The sequence below is a fragment of the Elephas maximus genome, chromosome 12, assembly GCF_024166365.1.
Source record: "Elephas maximus indicus isolate mEleMax1 chromosome 12, mEleMax1 primary haplotype, whole genome shotgun sequence".
Lineage (NCBI taxonomy): Eukaryota > Metazoa > Chordata > Mammalia > Proboscidea > Elephantidae > Elephas > Elephas maximus.
Window position 1 is genome coordinate 68,678,479 of NC_064830.1, and position 20,359 is coordinate 68,698,837.

At 47.8% G+C, this 20,359-nt stretch overlaps 1 protein-coding gene across 1 annotated transcript in view; it reads right to left on the reverse strand.

Moving 5' to 3' along the window:
* Window positions 1-18,342, reverse strand: part of EMP2 (epithelial membrane protein 2) — a 47,657-nt gene extending 29,315 nt beyond the window's left edge. Inside the window, exon 1 of the mRNA XM_049902960.1 lies at window positions 18,203-18,342. The gene's annotated coding sequence lies outside the window, so the exon portion shown is untranslated. The remainder of the gene's footprint in view (window positions 1-18,202) is intronic.
* Window positions 18,343-20,359: the final 2,017 nt, after the last annotated feature.

The following is a 20,359-nucleotide window of genomic DNA, read 5'->3' on the forward strand; positions in this document are numbered from 1 at the left end:
GTTTTGGATACTGAAAGGAAGGGATTCCTACTATGAAACACTCAAGACAAGGGTAAATGCCCATACAGCATTGGGGTAGCATTTCTGAGCTGGGAAGCATGCCAGTGGGCTTGGAATCACACTGTAACTCCTCCTCTCCACCATCAGGGGGGCTGAGAGGCCACCAGGCTAGAAAGGCAGCCCCTAAACACTTCACCCTTCCAACCGGAGCAGCTCTGATGACCTTGCTTCTGCAGAAGATGTGGAGGCAGGAAGCTGACCCAACGCAATGAGAATCACAAAATCACACGGTCTTGGCTGGAAGGCGCTATGTCATCCTGTTGTTCATCCTGTCCCCTGCTTTTGCCTGGTTTATTTTTATAGTATCCAGTTCCCATCTGCACATGCCTGGGGACTAGGGACCTCACTGCCTAGGCTGTAACCGAAGCGCTCCGCTGCCAACTGAAAGATCAACAGTTCTAACCCACCCAGCGGATCTGTGGGAGAAAGAGCTGGAGGTCTGCTTCCATAAAGATTATACCCAAGAAAACCCTATGGGGCAGTTCTGCTCTGTCACATGAGTTCCCTATGAATTGGAATCAACTCAGTGGCACACAACAACAACAACAGCCTTTAGAATGGAGTCCCTGGGTATGTAAATGGTTAAAGTGCTTGGCTACTAACTGAAATGTTGAAGGTTTGTGTCCACCCAGAGGTGCCTCAGAAGAAAGGCCTGGCAGTCTACTTCCAAAAAATAACCCTATGAAGCACAGTTTTACTCAGACACACATGAAGTCATCGTGAGTCAAAACTGACTGGATAGCAAGTGGTATAACCTTTAGAACAAGGTTTCCTAGGCTAGTCATTTTGCCTACCACCTTCTTGAGTACCGCTGTGGAATTTACTTCATATGCTTTTAAATAAACTTGCTTTTTAACACAAAAACATGTATTTTAGAAAGAAATGTTTTGGCTCCCTGGAAATGAAAGATCAGCATCACTTCCAAAAACAGAAATTGATTGTGAAAATAAATACCCCTCTCACAAAAAAAAAGTTCACAAATTCTCACTCCAGTGCTGTTGCCTGCCAGAGGGCCTAACCCGGAGATCTTCTCTTAGTTAAAGAAGGGAAATGAGAGCCAGAGAAGTATTAAGTTAAAAACTTAAGATTTTCTCCTTGATGGAATCTGTCTTAGTCATCTAGTGCTGCTATAACAGAAATACCACAAGTGGATGGCTTTAACAAAGAGCAGTTTATTCTCTCACAGTCCAGTAGGGTAGAAGTCTGAATTCAGGGTGCCCACTCCAGGGGAAGGCTTTTTCTCTGTTGGCTCTGGAGGAAGGTCCTTATCATCAGTCTTCCCTTGCTCTGGGAGCATCTCAGTCCAGGAACCTCAGGTCCAAAGGACGCACTCTGCTTCCAGCACTGCTTTCTTGGTGGTATGAAGTCCCCACATCTCTCTGCTAGCTTCTCTCTTTTATATCTCAAAAGAGATTGGCTTAAGACACTACCTAATCTTGTAGATCTCATCAATATAACTGCCACTAATCCATCTCATTACAGCATAGTGATAGGATTTACAACACATAGGGAAATCACATCAGATGACAAAACGGCAGACAATACCGGGAATTATGACCTAGCCAAGTTGACAGATATTTTTGACAGACACCATTCAATTCCTGACAGAATCAGAAGAGTTGAATGAGAATTGAAAAGGGAATCGTTTTCTCACTGGGTGATTTAATGTCGTGTCCAAGCACCAGCAAAAACCAGTTCCAGTATCCTGCACCCCACCCTGCAGAAACAGCACTTTCCATTGATTCCACCAGGGAGCCACAGAGCTTGTGCACTTCCTCCCTTCTGCCCACCCCAGTCCATTCACCTGGACCCCACCTGTCCCAGAACCTTTGATGGGCTCTAGCTCAGGACCCACAAGTCCTGGCTCTCGGTCTCCTGTTCCAGACCTACAGGAAGCTTCCTAGAGTCAGAAACTGGGACAGGGCTGGGCATTGAATTTAAACCTGGGGACACAGTACAATTAGAACGCTCACACATTGCTGGAGGCAGCAGAAATGGTGCAGCGACTTTGGACAACAGTCTGGCAGTTTGAATTACCATATGGCCCAACAATTCCACTCCTAAGTACAATTGTTGTTGTTCTTGTTAGGTACCATCAAGTCAGTTCCAACTCATAGCAGCCCCATGTACAATAGAAAGAAACACTGTCTGGCTCTGTGCCATCCTCAGTCATTGTTCTGCTTAAGCCCATTGTTGCAGCCACTGTGCCAATCCATCTCTTTGAGGGTCTTCCTCTTTTTCACTGACCCTTTACTTTACCAAGCATGATGTCCTTCTCCAGGGTCTGATCCCTCCTGACAACATGTCCAAAGTATGTGAGATGTAGTCTCGCCACCCTTGCTTCTAAGGAGCATTCTGGTTGTACTTCTTCCAAGACAGATTCCTTCATTCTTATGGCAGTCCATGGTATATTCAGTATTCATCTCCAACACCACAATTCAAAAGCATCAATTCTTCTCCGGTCTTCCTTATTCATCGTCCGGCTTTCACATGCATAGGAGGCGATTGAAAACACCGTAGTGGCTTGGGTCAGGAGCACCTTAGTCTTCAAGGTGACATCTTTGCTTTTCAACACTTTAAAGAGGTCTTTTGCAGCAGATTTGTCCAATGCAATGCATCTTTTGATTTCTTGACTGCTGGTTCCATAGGTGTTGATTTTGGATCCCAGTAAAATGATATCCTTGACAGCCTCAATCTTTTCTCTCTCCATTTATCATGATGTTGCTTACTGGTCCAGTTATGAGAATTTTTTTATGTTGAGGTGCAATCCATACTGAAGGCTGTGGTCTTTGATCTTCTTCAGGAAGTGCTTCAAGTCCTCTTAACTTTCAGCAAGCAAGGTTATGTCATCTGCATAACACAGATTATTAATGAGTCTTCCTCCAGTCCTGATGCCCTGTTCTTCTTCATATAGTCCAGCTTCTCGGATTATTTGCTCAGCATACAGATTGAATAGGTATGGTGAAAGGATGCAACACTTACAGTAAAACCCGCAAAAGCCAGAACCTGTATAAGACAGAAACCTGTCAGAGAAGGAAAACACGAATATTTTTCACTAATACAGAGCGATACAAAAGTGGTAAGACTGCACCTTGTCAAAGGCGGAAAACTTGGGAGACCCGGAAAAATAAGACAGCCTCATCAAATTCTGGCTCTCAGAGGTTTCACTGTATCTACCCAAGAGAAATGGAAACATGGCCACACAAAACTTATACATGAATGTTCATAGCAGCGTCATTCACAATAGCCCCCAAAAGTGGACACAACCCAAATGTCCATCAACTCATGAATGCGTAAACTAAAGGTGGTACATCCACAAGATGAAATATCATTCAATAAGAAAAAGGAGTGAAGGACTAATACATGCAGTAACATGAATGAACCTTGAAAACACTATGCAACATGAAAGAAGCCAGACACAAAAGCCCAAATATGGCCACTAATCTAAAGGTTGGATATCCCAGTCCAGGCAGAGGTACCTCACAGGAAAGGCCTGGTGATCTACTTCTGAAAAATCAACCATTGCAAACCACTCTGACACACATGGGGTCACCCTGAGTTGGAATCAATGGCAACTGGTAGGGCTGAGGGGGACGTGGGAGGACAGAAGGGTGATAGGAAAAGAGTTTCTGTTTGAGGTGATGAAAATGTTCTAAAGTTGACTGTGGTGAGGGTTGCATATATCTGTGAATGTACTAAAACACATTGAATTGACCACATAAAAATACTCACTCAAAAAAAAAACCCTGAGGAAGCTCAGACAGAGTTCACTGGAAGCTGGTATTTCAACACCTTGATCCCTCTGGGTCTAAGACTATACAGATGCTATCACAGGAGAGACCTATGCTGCCCATGATGTGAAGAGGGAGGGTAGAAATCATGAGTCAAGAGTCTGGGTCTTGAGTTGAAGGGGGCTAGTCTGAATGGGGCGCCCTCTCAGTCCCCACAGGGCCAGAGGTGAGCATTGTACACCTACAACCAATCTCCCTACCCAAGGACTGGGGCCAAGCCCACTCCTCACTTTTCTGGAGTTCCTAGGAGGCGAGGAAGCCGTGTGTCCTCATTTGTTCAGATTAAGATCCAGCCATCTGTTCATTAATGAGTTCACTGAGTATATGGAAGATGCATGGCACTTTGCTAAGCATTTGGGGAGGACATAAAGACACAGATCACATGGTCCCTTCCCACAAGGAGGCTCAAAAGAATTGTCTGGTTTCGTACTCCAAACCAGAACCCTTTCTTACTCCCCAACAGACCAAGCTTGTTCCCCGCACAGGACCCCAGGACCTTTGCATGAACTGTTCCCTCTACATGGGAACAGCCTTGTTAGACCTTAGAATGACTGGCTCTTTCTTATCATTCAGACCTCAACCCAAAGTCACCTGCTCAGAGAAGCCTTCCTGGACCAGCCAATCTAAAGTAGTTCCCTGTGCTCACCTCCCCCTATTTTATTTTCTTCAAATCACTAATTGCCATCTGCTGTTTTCTTATCTCTATTCACTTCATTTTTTCTGCCTTCTTACACTAGGTTGGAAGCACCATGAGGCTAGGGATTTGTGTCTGTTTTGTTCCTTGTGTGTTCCTAAGGCCCAGTAGATACTCAAATAATTATCTGTGGCGTGAAGTATGGTAACCTTTCAGGGACTCTTTCTTTCCCACTGCAGGCCTCACCAGGAAGATCAGGGCCTGCCAGAGCCAGCAGGAGGTGAAGACCCTGAAGGAAACTTACCCTGAAAGTAAGCACACAGCTCAGCCCTCGAAGGGTCCTGCTCCCCCTTGAGAACCCCTCAGCCTCCAGCTCTCTGCAGATGAGTGGCTTCCAAGGTCCTTCAGTGTAGGGAGCATGCGTGAGTATTCCCAGGCCCCTGATCTCCTGCCTGGAACCCACATGGGGTGGGGGAGGGGCAGACAAAGAACACACCTGGGTAGGAGTGCTAAGAGTGTGTGGTCCACAAGTCAGGGGGAGGGAGGGAAGGATGGAAGTCAAAGAGGCTAGAGATAAGCTTATGGAGTCAATTCTGACTCATGGTGACCCCATGTATGTCACAGATGAACTGTGCTCCACAGGGTTTTCATGGTTGTGACCTTTCAGAAGTAGATGCTCAAGCCATGAAGGTTCTGGCCCAGGCTCCAGCTGAGTGGGACGCTAGTTCTCTGTGAGCCCTGAGCTCACCTGAGGATGAGCAAAATGGGAAGACTTGGGTTCACTCCACAAAGGCTGCCTGGCCTGGACCATCCTGTGCATCAAACCAAGGTCCTTTTTAATCCAGCCTGTATCCTACGGTTGCATGTGGGCTCCTGCTGTGTGAGACATTAAATATTGTTAATTAAATCGACATACTGTCTCAGTTAGGATACTTTCTTTTTAGGTTCAATAAAATCCCATTTTATAGATGAGAAAACAGGCACAGAGAGGTCAAGTAGCTTGCCAAGGGTCACATCGCCAGTAAATGGCAGAGTCGGGATCCAAGCCAGTGTAGTTTGCTTCTAGCAGTCGGGCCCTTGACTGAGGAAGCCCAAAGCTCTATAATAAACGAAATAAGACACAAAAAAGCATAGCAAAGCCTTGGCCACAATCTGTAGTGACACTGAGGCTGGAGTGAAATCATGCTTCAGGGAAATAGAAGCGTATACCATCGAGTCCTCACTCCAGGCGAATTATTAAATCAAAACCTCTAGGGATGGGGGCTCTGCATGAGTAGGTGTTAAAAGCTGACTAGGTGATTCCAATAAATGATAAGGTTTGCAAACCACTAGGTTAACCTTTCCAATGACCCTGAAGCACCAGCAGCCTCAAATGCACTGCAGATTCAGGTTGAGTGTAATGTGTGTGCGTGTGTGTATGTGTGTGTGTAAAAGAACGTATTTGCTGTTGATTCATGGAGCTTGAATCTGGAGAGAGGAAATAAATCCTTTCCTCTTGCTGCCTTATGGGAGAGGTGACTGGCTTATTTTTATAACACAAGACCCTGTAACTCAAACGGCAAACCTAGTACCTTTAATAAACTGGTAGATAAGAAACCCTGGTGGCACAGTGATTAAGAGCTATGGTTGGCAGTTTGAATCCACCAGGCACTCCTTGGAAACCCTATGGGGCAGTTCTACTCTGTCCTATAGGGTCGCTGTGAGTCATAATTGACTTGGTGGCAATGGGTTGGTTATTTAGATATGAAAATTCGCTGGCTCACCCTCCATTATCTTTTATCTCTTCCAACTCCCTAGAGTCATCAGGTAACCCGAGGCAAATCACACCTGCCAACTGGACCTTGATTCCTCCATGATACAGTGAGAGGGTTGGATTAAACCCATGTTTCCCAAATGTCAGCCCCCTAAATATCACCTGTCTTGGGACCTGGGTTGGGTTTCCTAGAAGCAGAACTCGAGACAGGGATTCTTTTCTTTTTTTTTAATTGTGTTGAAAATATACACAACGAAACATTTGTCATTTCAACAATTTCTACACGTATAATTCAGTGACATTGATTCCATTCTTCATGTTGTAAAACCATTATCACCACCTTTTTCCAAAGTGTTCTACCACCATTAACATAAACCCAATGCCCCCTAAGCAAAAACTCCCCTTCCTCCCTTCCTCCCACCTCTGGGAACCACTAATAATCTTTGGTTTCTATATATCTGCTTATTTCATAAAAGTGAGATCATACAGTATTCGTTCTTTGCAATGGAGTTATTTCACAATAATGTTGTGGCAAGTGCTAGGACTTCATTTCTCTTTATGGCTGAGTAGTAGTCTGTTGTATGGATACACCACATTTTGTTTATCCGTTTATCTGTTGATGGACATTTCAGTTGTTTCCACCTTTTGACTGTTGTGAACAGTGCTGTAGTGAATATTAGTGTACAGGTTTCCATTTGCATTCCTACTTTCATTTCTTCTGGGCATATACCTAGGATCGACATTGCTGGGTCATATGGTAATTCTATGGTCAGCTTTTTTTTTTTTTTTTTTTTTTTGATTAACTCTTAACATTTTAAAACTTTAATGGATACATAAAATCTTATAAAAATTCTGTCAGAAAAATATACAGGAGACACTTTCCAACTCCTTTATGAGGTCATCAAAACACTGGTAGCTAAACCAGAAAAAGATCATAAAAGAAATACACCCACAAGAATATAAATACAAAACTCCTTAAGAGAATATTAACATATCAAATCCAGCAATGTATAAAATAAATTATACATTATAACCAAGTGTTTTCCCAAAAATAGTATAAGGTAATTTGAATACTGGAAAACGAAATGTTGCAATTTATCGAAATAAAAGAGAAAACGTGATCACTTCAACAAATTCAGAAAAATATTTGACAAAATTTGATGCTAATCCATGATACAAATTATCGACAAAAAAAGGAAAGCAATTTTCTCTTTCTGATAAAAAGAACCTACAAAAAAAAGGAAAAGAAAAAAAATCTACAGTGCAACAGTTCAGCTCTCAGGTGCTGACTAAACAGGTTAACATTTCAAACACACCCAGCAGCTCAGAGAAAAACCTGGAAATCTGCTTCCATAAAGATTGTTGTTGGTGGTGGTGGTATGTGCTATAGAGTCAATTCTGACTCATGGGGACCACATGTGACCGAGTCCAACTGTCGCATAGGATTTACTTAGCTGTCTTGGGAGTAGATCCTCAGGTCTTTTCTCCAAGGACCTGCTGGATGGTTCAAACTGCTGACGTTTTGGTTAACAACTGAGAGTCTAGCCATTGTACCACAGACAAAACAAAACAGAAAAACTTATGGGGGCGTTTCTACTTTGTCACCTGAGGTCATTATGAGTTGGAATCGACTGGAGAGCACACGAAGCAACAACATCATTGTTTAGTAATGAAATGATGAACGTTTCCTTTCTAAACTTTGGAACAAATCAAGGATGTCTGTCTCAAAATCTCCACTGAATGTTGTGATGAATGCCCTAGCGTGTGCATTAAAGCAAGAAGATATACAGAGTCTTACAGACTGTAAAAGAAGCAGCACAACTGCCTCTATTTTCAGACAGCATCTTTTGTGTGGAAAAATCCTACAAAATCTATAAAACCCAGTTATGGATTAAATTGTATTTATTCCCTAACTTAAGCATTATAACATAATATGGTGAATTAAATTGATTTTCTTTGTGGGCTGTTCTATGGTCAGCTTTTTGAGGAACCACCAAAACTGCTTCCTCAGTGGTTGTACCATTTTACATTTCCACCAACAATGGATAAGGGTTCCGGTTTCTCCATAACATCGTCAACACCTGTTGTTTTCCTTTTTTTTTTTTTTTTATCATTGCCGCTGTAATGGAGTGGTACCTCATTGTGGTTTTGATTTGCATCTCCCTCCTTGGAAACTCTATGGGGCAGTTCTACTCTATCCTATAGGATCACTATGAGTCCAAATCGACTTGATAGCAACAGGTTTTTTGTTTCTTTTTTTTTTTAGTGGCTAATGAGAAGACCTGGCGGCAAAGTGGTTAAGAGCTCAGCTGCTAACCTAAAAGGTTGGCAGTTCGAATCTACCAGCCTCGTTGGAAGCCCTATGGGGCAGTTCTACTCTGTCCTTATAGGGTTGCTATGAGTTGGAATTGACTCTAGGCAATGGGTTCGGGTTAATGGCTAATGAATTGAGCATCATTTCATGTGCTTGGCCATCTGAATATCCTCTTTGGTGAAAAGTCTGTTGAAGTCCTTTGCCCATTTTTTGATTGGGTTGTTTGTCTTTTTGTTGTAAAGTTGTAGAAATTTTGTATATACATTGGATTTTAGGCCCTTATGCAATACGTAGTTCCTGAAAATTTTCTCCCAGTCTATAGATTGTCTTTTCACTTTGTTGATAAAGTCCTTTGATGAACAAAGTATTTCATTTTTATGAGGTCTCATTTATCTATCTTGTGCAAGTTATTGTTTGAGGGAGGCCCACAGGTGAAACCCGGAAGGTGGTGATGGAAGCAGGATAGGGGAGGGGAAGAAGCAGGCCAAGATACCGGCTTGGCTGAAGTCTGGCCTCATCCTGGTCCTACGGGGGCTCTGGAACATAAGCGGCACAATATAGTCTGTCTTGCCCTGAGACAAGGGGGCAGTTAGTCATTTGCTGAGGGCTGCTTCCTGGTAAGTGGGTGGTGAACATGACCTCCTATGGTGTCTCTGAGTGGGGGCTTATGGAAATTTCTCTGGAGGAGAAGCTGTGAGTCATTAGCAGGCAAAACTCACTGCAGCTGGGGGATGAGCACATCCATTGAGTAAAAGGGACCAAGGTGGGGCACCCATAGCATCAGCTACACCACTGTTGTAACTTTCACCCTGTCTGGGTACCACGGGTACTACTCATTACCCCTATTTTCCTTTAAAACAAATTTAGCTTAAATCAATTAACTTTAAGCACGTATTATATTGTGAATAGAAAATCAATATTGCTTGCTACGAATATACATTTTAATAATACATTTTAAAACATACATGCCAGGGTTACAATTTTGGACAACGCCCACATGCTACAGAAATCATCCCCAAACCCCTGCTGCTGTGTGGACCACACTCTGGGAAACCCACAGTAAGTCCATGATTAAGCCTCTTTCAGGCTCTGGCCTAGAAGAATGTGACCTCGTGACATGCTGATATAAACTGACACTGACCCTGCCACTTGGGCCTGACGTGGCTCCAAGCAGAGCCAGCTGCTGGAGGGAGAGGGGGCAAGCAGCTGCTGTAGGCCCAGCTCTCTCATGTCTCCCAAGTCCCTCCTCCCCTGGCCCACAGCCTCCAGCTCGCCTGCTCCCTCAAGACATGGGGCCTCCCTTCTTCGACCCTTCCCATGGGATCTGCTGAAAAGCAGGAAGCTGAAACCTTCAGGGTGACCCCCTCTCTCAGCTACTCATGCAATGGAAATTTATTGAGCACTTACTACATGCTTAGCTCTGTGCCAGATGCTGGGATACACATCAAAAGGCAGCCCCTGTGGCCACGAGCCCTTGCCCACGCTTAAACAAATACCATCAGATATGATGGATTGATTACAATTGTGAGAAGCGTGGCGAAGGAAAAAAATCAAACTTAATTTGGAGGTTTGGAAGCTTCCCTGAAGAAATGGTGTGCGTCTTAAAGGATGAGTAGAATGAACTGGGCAAAGAGAAGAAGAGTGGGAGAAGGAGGGGAAAGGGAGAGCCAGCTCTCCTCATCTGTAACATCTGCCAATATCCATGGTGTAAATACTTCCACCATAGCTGATCTCAAGCTGTCAGAGTGATGTTGTTGAACATGAAGCTGGGAAGATATGGGGATAATCAGCTCTGCAAGTTGACAAACCAGTTCTAGCACACCCCTGGGTAAAAGGAAAATTCTACTCAAAGGCTCTGAGAGAGGAATACAAGTGGTGTGGTGGCAGAACTAAGAAAGGCCAGTGGGGCTGGAGTGAAAAAGCAAGGAGGCGAGTGATGCTATGAGTTCAAAGAGGTTGAAAGAGGCTAGACCAGCAGGCCTCACCCAGACTGCACATTAGAATCAGGTGAGGCAATTTAAAAACTACCTATGCCCTGGCCCCACCCTCCAGAGAAATCAGCATTTTATTAAGACTTCTCAGGTAATTGTGATGTCTAATAAACAACAACCAGGGTGAAGAACCTCCAGGCCAAATCATGCAAGGTCTAGGAATTTTTGCTTTATTTTAGGAGCAACTGAAACTGCTGAAGAGTTTTTAAATGGGATGGGGGAAAGTGACCTGGTCAGCTTTGCATCTCTTTAAGATCCTTCCAGATGCATACAGAGAATGGACTGGAGAGTCAAAGTGGCTGTGAGGACCGTGCTCAAAAAGCTTGTACAAAAGATGGGGTGGTCTGGATCAGGATGGTGGCCAAAGAGTTGAAGAAAAGTTGGATGGATTCCAGAAATAGTGAAGATGTACGTGGAGAGGGTGAGGGAAAGGATGGCCCCAGGCATCCAGAATGAGCTACTGATGGATGGCGGTGGCACTTCTGAGCTCAACACTGAGGGTTAGAACACAAATTTGGTCCGTTGTTCACAGCCTCTCCCAGACTCTTGGGCTCATAACCATCCATGTGGATTTCAGGATACGTTCCACATCCACCTACTCTGCCTTGTTCCCAAGCTGCATTAGGTTAATGATAGGACCCAATGAGGTCCCCTTGCCACCTTTTTCTCTTTAAAAATCCATATAAGTTGATGATCTAAATGTATTTATAAAAATGAATGAAGGAGCAGCAGAGAAGAGGGGATTCTTAGTTTGTCTCCAGTACCTCTAACTGCCAAAGGCCCTTAAAAGACCTGGGTTTTTCTGACTCTCCCCTGGACACCTTTCCTTGATTAGGACACAGATTCCATCAGTTAGAGACTGATTGCCTGGCACATAGTAGGTGCCCAATAAATATGTTAGAATGAATGGGTGAGCATAACTCATCCCAGGGTTCCCAAATGCAGGAATTAAAGATTATCCTTGAGTGAATATCATGGCCTGGGGGTCCGTTCACAAAGAGCCTTCCCTCCCTAGTTCTCCCCCAACACACCCCTTCTCCTTCACAGCTGGCATCTGCCTGCTGTCTCCGGAATCCACCCATTACCCCTCCGTATACACCATTTCATTCATGCCACAATTACTAAGCATCTATCCTGAGCCACAGTTCAAGCACTCGGCTGCTAACCAAAAGTTGGCAGTTCAAATCCACCCAGCATCTCCACAGGAGAAAGACCTGGCAATCTGCTCCCATAAAGAGTACAGCCTAGAAAACCCTACGGGGCAGTTCTACTCTGCCACATGGAGTCGCTTGAGTCGAAAATTGACTTGACAGCACCCAACAACAATAACACTCTGGGCCAGGTGTGGACTTCAATATAGGAACACAGAGACAAATGAGTAGCACGTCCAATACCCCGATGACAAATGTCCACTCCGAGAATCAGTGGACCTGGTTGGAAATCAGGGCATCTGGTGAGGATGAGACCACATCAAGGACCAGCCTATGTGGTCCTCAGACCTGCCAGAAGTGCTCAGCCAAGATCTGGGAACCAGCAGCAGCAGCACTGGGTCTCCTGCAACTTAATGACAGAAGATAATAATAGGTGGGTGAAGGGGCCCTGTCTAATGCAGGACTCCTAGTACACCCTCCTCCATTGCTCACATATCTGAAAAATAAGAGGATCAAGATGGCTTTGGCTAGAGGGGAATGCCAGCCAGAGTAGGGGTGGGAGTGCAGGTTTGTCCTCCATGAAGAGGCTGTTGAGGGAAAAGCTCATGTCATTGAAAGTCCCTTAGGGGCTGAGATTGCTGACTCTTTGAAGGAGGAATGGTGTCCGGGATACCCACTAGAACATCTACAGCAAAGGATCGTCTTGACCCAAAGGACCAAGATTATGTCAAGAGGAAGAAACAGAAGTCCATGTTTAAAAAGCTGGGGACGTGATGGGAATACATCAAGTGGAACAGAGTCTGTGGGCCCTAGGAAACTCATCTTCAAATCCCAACAGAGCCACTTAGCAGCTGTGTGATTTTTAAGCAAGTTCTTTAAGACTCTGTTTTTTCATTGATAGAATGGACTCATAGTGACTGCATGTGTGTCAGAGTAGAACTGTGCTCCACAGGGTTTTCAATGGCTGGTTTTTCTTAAGTAGATCACTAGGTCTCTTCCTAAGTGCCTATGTATACATAGGAAACAACTAATTATTTGTTTTTACATAAATAGTATATTTTCCACATATAGCTTTGCTACTTGCTTTTTTATTTTTTAATTCAACAATGTCTTAGCTTTCCACATTGGTATACATAGATGAGCCTTGTTCTTTTTCACTACTGTAAAATGTTCCATAAACTGACTGATGGATATTTAGGTTCCTTTTAGACTGCTTCCGCTTTTCTCTTTTCTTTCTTCCCCCCTGAGCATCCTTACACCTACCTCCTTAACCATGTTTTTCAGGGTGTGGAAGGGAAGCCCCCTCCACATCATGGCCTCCCTCTGCCCTTCTGGCTCTATCTCCTAGTGCTTCCTTGTTGTTAAGGGTTGAATTGTGTCCCCCCAAAATATGGTGAAGTCCTACTCCTGGGTACCTGTGAACGTGACCTTGTTTGGAAACAGGGTCTTTAGAGATGTGATTAGTTAAGTTAACGTGAGGTCATACTGAAGTAGGGTGGGCCCTGATCCAATGACTGGTGTCTTTATAACAACAGGAGAGGACCCACAGGGAAGAAGCCCACGTGAAGACAAAGGCAGAGATTGGAGTGATGTATCTACAACCCAAGCAACGCCAAGGAATTCAGGCCATCATAGAAGCTGGGAGAGAGGCATGGAAGAGGTTCCACCTCAGAGCCTCAGGAAGGAACCAGCCTTACCCACACCTTGATTTCAGACTCCTAGCCTCCAGAACTGTGAGAGAACAAATGTCTGTTGTTTAAAGTCCCCCAGCTTGTGGTACTTTGTTCCAGAAGCCACAGGAGACTCAGATACTTCCCTTCACACAGCTGCACTGCAAGCCAACAAGAAGCTCACTCCTCCTCAAGGGAGGCCTCTGCTTGCAACTGCTGTCCTCTGTGTGTTCCCTTCCGCGTGCCCACCCTGAACCCATTACTGCTCGGCGGAATCCTATGGAGCCTTCTGAACCCATCTCCAGCCCCACAGCCCTAAGGAAACCCTTGCATGCTGCTAGACCTTAGCTGTCTCTGAAACCGCACCTTATGACCCTGATCCTGCTGTACACACTCACGGACTTGTCACCCCTCTACTAGCTGTTACTCCATGGAAAGCAGAGATTTCTCCCTTTGTGTTGCTACTGCACAGAGATGCTTAGTCACATCCATCAGGGTGACAGTGGGCCAGCGAGCCTCTCCCTCCACCCTCCTTTGATTCAAACAGACCACACACACCTCAGGTCATTTCTGTATACATCAATCTATCTTCTCAGCATAACCGGCAAAGGCCATCTGGGGGGAATGATTACTGCCCTCGTTACAGATGAAAAGACTGACTCAGAAGCTGAACTTAAGTTTCCCTTTGCAGAAGAAGACCTGGGTGGGGGGCTCACAGACATTTCAGGATGCATTGTGCTGTCAAAAATGCATCCATCCCAACATGTATTATGATTAAAAACAAAAAAACCATTGCCGCCACCGAGTTGACTGTGACTCATGGCAGCCCCACGTATGTCAGAATAGAGCTGTGCTCCGTAGGGTTTTCAATGGTGGTTTTTCAGACGTAGATCACCAGGCCTTTCTTCTGAGATGCCTCTGGGTGGACCCAAACCCCCAACCTTTTGGTTAGCAGCTGAGCATGTTAACCATTCGTACCACCCAGGGACTCCATTCAGTTCAACAACTACTTATTAAGCACTAGAGGCACCGCAGGAGCAAAACCAACGGTGTCTTCACATGGGAAAGAGAGAGAACTCATTCAGCAGGCTCTACTTCAGCCTCCCTCCTCCCTCCATCCTGCCCCAGGGTAGGCAGCATCCCCAGAGCCTGATCACTGTGCCCAAGAGCACATCCGATGCTCAGTGGGAAGCAACCCACCACCTGAGCATAGCTCTTTCCTCACCATTCTCCAATCAGTATGCGGGCGTGCAAATTCAGCATCCTAGACAGAGGACAAGGAGCCTGGTGGCACAACGGTTAAGCACTCGGCTGCTAACAAAGCAGTTGGTGTTCTGAACCCATCCAATGGCTCCACGGGTGAAAGACCTGGTGATCTGCTCCTGTAAAGACTACAGCCTAGGAAACCCCATGGGGCAGTTCTATTCTGTCACATGGGGTCGCTGTGAGTCAAAATTGACCACACCTAACAACAACAATGGAGAAATGACACATGCCATAAAATCCTGGGGGCCTGGGCCTGGAGTTACACTAACCACTCCCCAGCCATTTAGCTTCTCAGCAGTGTGGAGTCTCTAGACCCCAATTCCATTCTCGATTTTGCCACCAACTTGCTCTGTGACCTTGGGCAAGTCACTTCACCTTTCAGACTGCCCCTAGCTGGCACACTGGGACTTTCTAAGGCCTTTATGCCCCTCACGTTCTCCAACCTCAGCCCATGGCTGCCTCGGAGGCAGCAAGTTCTCACCCTGCCAGGTGGCTGAGGCAGGGCTGCCTGGAATAGGCAGAAAAAAATTTTTTTTTTTTTTTTTAGCCAGAGTGACTCTGAAATGGAGCTCTGCTAGTGCTGCAGTCACCGCCAGCCCCCGCCTGCACGCAAGGATCAGGTTACAAGCAGGCCCTCTCGCTGGGTGGCAGCTCTGCTCCGATATTTTTAGACTCCCCCCTCAGCTGCCCCTAACAAGAGCCAGATGCATTTGACATTGCTACCACAGTCTGGCTGAAATGGCGCTCTTTGGTAACTTCTGCTGGGAGCCAAACTTCACCACTCCTGGGGTGAGCAGGGAGCCTCCTCTTCCTGCTGCACCTATTCCCGCTCCTGCCCTGGGCAGCATCCGATCGGGCCTCTGGTTCCTCTGGCAGTGCCCAATGCCCTCTTCCCCCATTCCAGCCGCTGCCAACCGCCTGCTTTCCAGGGCCCAGTAGGACACCCCCACACCCCTCCTGGACTGGAGTCCCGTCTCCTACCTTTAACTTCCTCTCCTAAGAGTCCCCTGCTCACCAATCCCAGAGCCTGGGACCCCGCCCCACCTTTGGGTGATGGCTGGAGAGCCCCCCCCCCGACTTCAGCCTGTTTCAGAGGGCACTCATCCACAGAGCTAGACACCAGCCACATGTTGCAATACACACACACACACATAATTATTTGCCCTCCACCCCCAGAAGGGGCCTTTGACTCCTGCCTCCTAAACACACCTCGCCACCCAGCCAGCAGTCCAAGGACCATCCCATCTGACCTGGAAATGCATTGATATATTTTTGTCTCGACAGACTTCCCTTCCTGGTCACATCTGGCAGAGTGCACTGTGACAAAGAGCTGGCCTTCCAGTGCCCCCACTGACAAAGAAGGCTGCAGGGGAGCAGCACAGGAAGGGAGTGACAGTGTATACCCAGGATGAAAAATCAGCTGTTGATCCTCCTAGCGAATGCCTATGGCTGGAAAATTGAGAGTGTGTGCACAATTGCACATGATTTTATCTGCTGCTGCGAAGATACTACACTACAGGAGAGGCAGAGAAAGGAAATCTAGGTGAAACACACACTTCCGTTCCTGGAAGAAGAAGGCCTTCTAAACGATCCTACTGCCATTACTGTGAAGATGGATGTGCTCAGTATTTGCAATTAGATGCCACCCAGCTCATTAGCCCCTCACTAGCTGTGCCCTGACCTGGGGTAGTGCCAGCCAGAAGAAGGTGCAGCTTCGCCTCTAGGTGGGGCAGTGTTAGCCCCAAGCTGCAGCCTCTATCACACTGCAGCTTCTGCCACCCCAGCCTAGTCCTTCCCTACCCACCTATCCACCGCCACAGCTTCCACCACTAGCACCATTTCCCAGATTTCAGGCATATCCCACTTTCTCCAGTTGTGGACAGAGGAGGTTCCCGGCCATGTGGCCTGTGATCTGCCTCCCACCTGCCCTCTCCAACTCTCAGCAGGGGTGGAGGTGGCGTGATCCAAAAACCTCTGGTGGGAAAACAGGTTCCACACTTTCTTGCCACCCCCACGCCCCTCTCTGAGCTGAGGGCTTGGCATCTGCCAAGGCCCTGCAGGCATCTGGGCCCCATTCCCCAGAAGGGTCTCCCCCCAACTCCTGGCAAACCACCAGGGGGGCATCTCCAGGTGGAAAAAAGGGGGAGGGCTTGGGAAGGCTCATCAAGGTTCAAAGGCAGGCTCAGTGACCTTGAGCAACTGACTTAGGGCCTCTGGCCTGGGTTTCCCTACCTGTAACATGGGATTCCCACGATTTGAATGGTGATGGAAACAGCAAGGGGTAGGGCTTACCGGGGAGAAGGGAGTGCCCTGCAAATGCTCCTGCAGCTTGGGCTCCCATCCTTCTCCCCTCCCTACTCGTGGGGAAACCAGCACTCTGTCCTTTCATCATTTTTCTTTGCTTTCTCATCTGGACGCAAATTCCAGGGAGAGGTGGCTAGCACACGGTTCCAGGATTTCCCTCTGATTCAGACTAAAGTGTGGAGGCGACTGGAGGCTTCTTAAGCCCCTCCCCCAAGCCCCTTTCCTTTCCTTTGCCTGTCACTTTTCAGGCCTGTGTCTGCAGTTGAGACCGGTTAAATTTAAAGGCTACCCTCTTCCCCCGCCCCCCCCACATACGTTTAGGGAGCTAAGTGCCATGGGGAAGGAGGAGGGGAGAACCAGCGCTCTTTTCCCAAAACCAAAACTGGTCAGCCTTGTTCCAAAGCAGGGGGTACGCTCTGTGGCCTGGCAGGAGGGCTTTGCTCTGTGGGGTCTATCTCTGGTCAAGATGCCCCGACTAGTCCCCATTTGTAAGGTCTCCAAAATGCGACCTTAAAGACCTCTCTGGAGTGTATTTAGGACCCTGGGTTTGGAGCCCGTGTATGCGCTACACGTCGGGCTCTAGTCTCCCCTTTCTCTGGAATCCATGGGTGGGGTTCTGCCCCTCGAAGCGCCCCCAAACTCTATTAGAGTGGGGAGGGGAGACGTCATCTTAGCAGCGCCTGCAGCCTTCTCTACCGCTCCAGACCTAAAGACACTGCTCCTAGCCGCTGGGAGGCGCAACGGAGCCTCCTCAACGGCAGGGAGGGGGTCGCTGCAGCCCGGTAGCACCCACCGACCCGGCCTGGGCACCGCCACTCCCGCTTGCTCTGGGGGAGAGGAAGGTGCGCCAAGGCACTGGAGTCCCGTCTGCAAGGTGAGGGCTGCCGTGGCCTCCAAGAGCCCCCAGGGTGACGTTGGAGAGGGCGAGGGGAGTCGCCCTGACTCCTCCCCAGAGTTTTCCCGCCTGCCTTGGGCGCAGAAGGCGAAGGAAGTTGTCCGGGGGCGGGAAGGTGGAATTCCGGGTCCCGAGCGCGCGTGGGACCGGCGGGAAGTGTGCGCCCGCCCTCGAAATCTGGCGGCGGAATAGTGGGTTTCGGTCTGGGTGGCGCGTCGACCCCCTCCCCGCCCCCCACTCATCCCAGGGACCTCTCGGTCGGGTCACTGAAGGCGTGCTGGCGCCGCCGCTCCCGGGCGCACGCTGCCCAGAGCCCCCTGACGTCGCCGCGCCCCTGCGCTCCCGCTTCTCCCAGGAAGCGCTCCCAACTCACCAGGCGCTGGCGGCGGCGGCGGTAGCTGGACGGACCGACCGGCTGGGCGCGAGCCGAGGCCGCCGGGATGTTTTGAAGATCTGGGCTGGGACTGCTCCCGCCTCCCCTCGGCAGCGCCGAGCCTCCTCCCCACGAACCACTCCTTCCCCGATCCCGCCTCCCAGGCCGTGATGTCAGGCGCGGGAGAGCAGAGTGGGAGGGCCCGCAGGAGGCGGTGGGGAACGCGGGAGAGCAAGGCCGGAGCCCGGGAGCCCCCGCAAGCCCCAGCCCCGCCCCGCCTCCTCGCGCCGCTTCGGCCAATTTGGGACAGAGTCGGTAGGGCAGCCCCAGGAAAGTAGGAGCTAGACGGCTCTCCTCACTGCGCTCTCCCTTACTGGTTTCTACCTCCTTCTGCTCCCTTCACCTCTCCTGTTCTCTGCTTTCCCCCTGCCCTTCCCTCTCCTCCTCTTTTCCTCTCATTCCTTTGGGAAAGAGTGAAGGACGAGGTTCTGGAGCCCTGCTCTTTGCGTTAGAGCCGCTTCTCTGACACTTCTATTAACTTTATGATCTTGGACTAGTCCTTAACCTTTCCATGCCTCAGTTTACTCTTCTGGAAATGCGAGCCATGATAGGATCTCCTTCCTTGGGTTATAATAAGACCTGAAAGTGATGACATGTGAACGATGCCTGGCACACAGTAAGTGCTCAATAAATGTTAGCTATTGGTTATTTGGTATTTTTGGAAACCCTGGTGGCGTAATGGTTAAGTGCTACGGCTGCTAACCAAAGGATTGGCAGTTCGAATCCGCCAGGCGCTCCTTGGAAACTCTATGGGGCAGTTCTACTCTGTCCTATAGGGTCGCTATGAGTCAGAATCGACACTGGGTTTGGTTTTGGTATTATTTTTATTGTTTGACCCACAGGACTTCGGGGTGGGATGGGGAGTAAGGCAATCAGAACCAAGTATTAGGACTCCTTTAGGGTTCCCCCCACCACACTCGACTTCTGCCCACCCACCCACACCTGCACACAGACCATTTTACTCATGTCCTTTGAACGCACAGCCCTGAAATTTACTGTCTCTGGAAATGATATGAGGAGACAAGGAACTGCCTTGCTTTCCAGCCTGAGCCCTGTTTCTCCAAGTGGAAACCGAAAGAGTGTGTGTATGTGTACACGTGTATTAAAAAAATAGAAGAAAATCTAAAACGGGGTCACAAAATACTGTGGTATGTTTTCAAACATTTAATTTAGCAGGTTAATGTTACTTGCAAGGAGCCCCGGTGGCACAATGGTTAAGAACTCAGCTGCTAACCGAAGGGTTGGCGATTTGAACCCACCCAGCGGCTCCACAGGAGAAAGACCTGGCAGTTTGTTTCTGTAAAGATTACCTGTTCATGTTGAGTCAACTGCCCCATAGGGTTTCCATGGCTGTAACCTTTAGGTAAGCTGACTGCCACATCCTTCTCCCCCTAGTAGCTGGTGGGTTTGAACTGCTCACCTTTCCAGTTACCAGCGGAGCACTTTAACCAATAGAAAACCCTATGGGGCAGTTCTACTCTGTCACATGGGGTCGCTATGAGTCCAAACTCATCTGTAACAACATGTTATTTGAAAGCACAAAAAAATAGAGGGCAATAGATGTGTGCCACTGACAAGAGCATTAAAAACCCTTTAAAGAAACATTCACTGCACATTACCAGTGGTGTGGTTGGGCAGGGGTGCCATGTTTACATTTTCTGATAAATGGCTCTTTTCAGTCCTGTTGGGGAGCTCTGTGACTGTGGATCTTCGTTGGGTATAAATGAGAGATCTTTGGGGAACTTGAGACACTCTCCAAAGAGTTCTTCACTCTGCCCCCCACCCCTCAGTCCTGAGGCTCCCCATCTGGTCTGATGTCTAAGTTTCTGACTTGTTGATCCTCGTTTAACTCTGAAATTGTATGGCTAATCAAGACACTCATCCGTAACAACAGCTTTTTTGTAGAGGCTGGAGTGGGGGCCGGGAGGCAAGGGGGTAAAAGTCTGAAGTTAATTTGAATTAACCCCACCCCTCCCATTAAAGGAGAGGAGAGGGAGGTCTGGTCACTGCTGTGGACTACCACACAGAGCCCACTGGCAGGGACAGTGGTGCCTGGCTGTCCCATGGTCACTGAAAGGACGGAGAAAACCAGAGGCT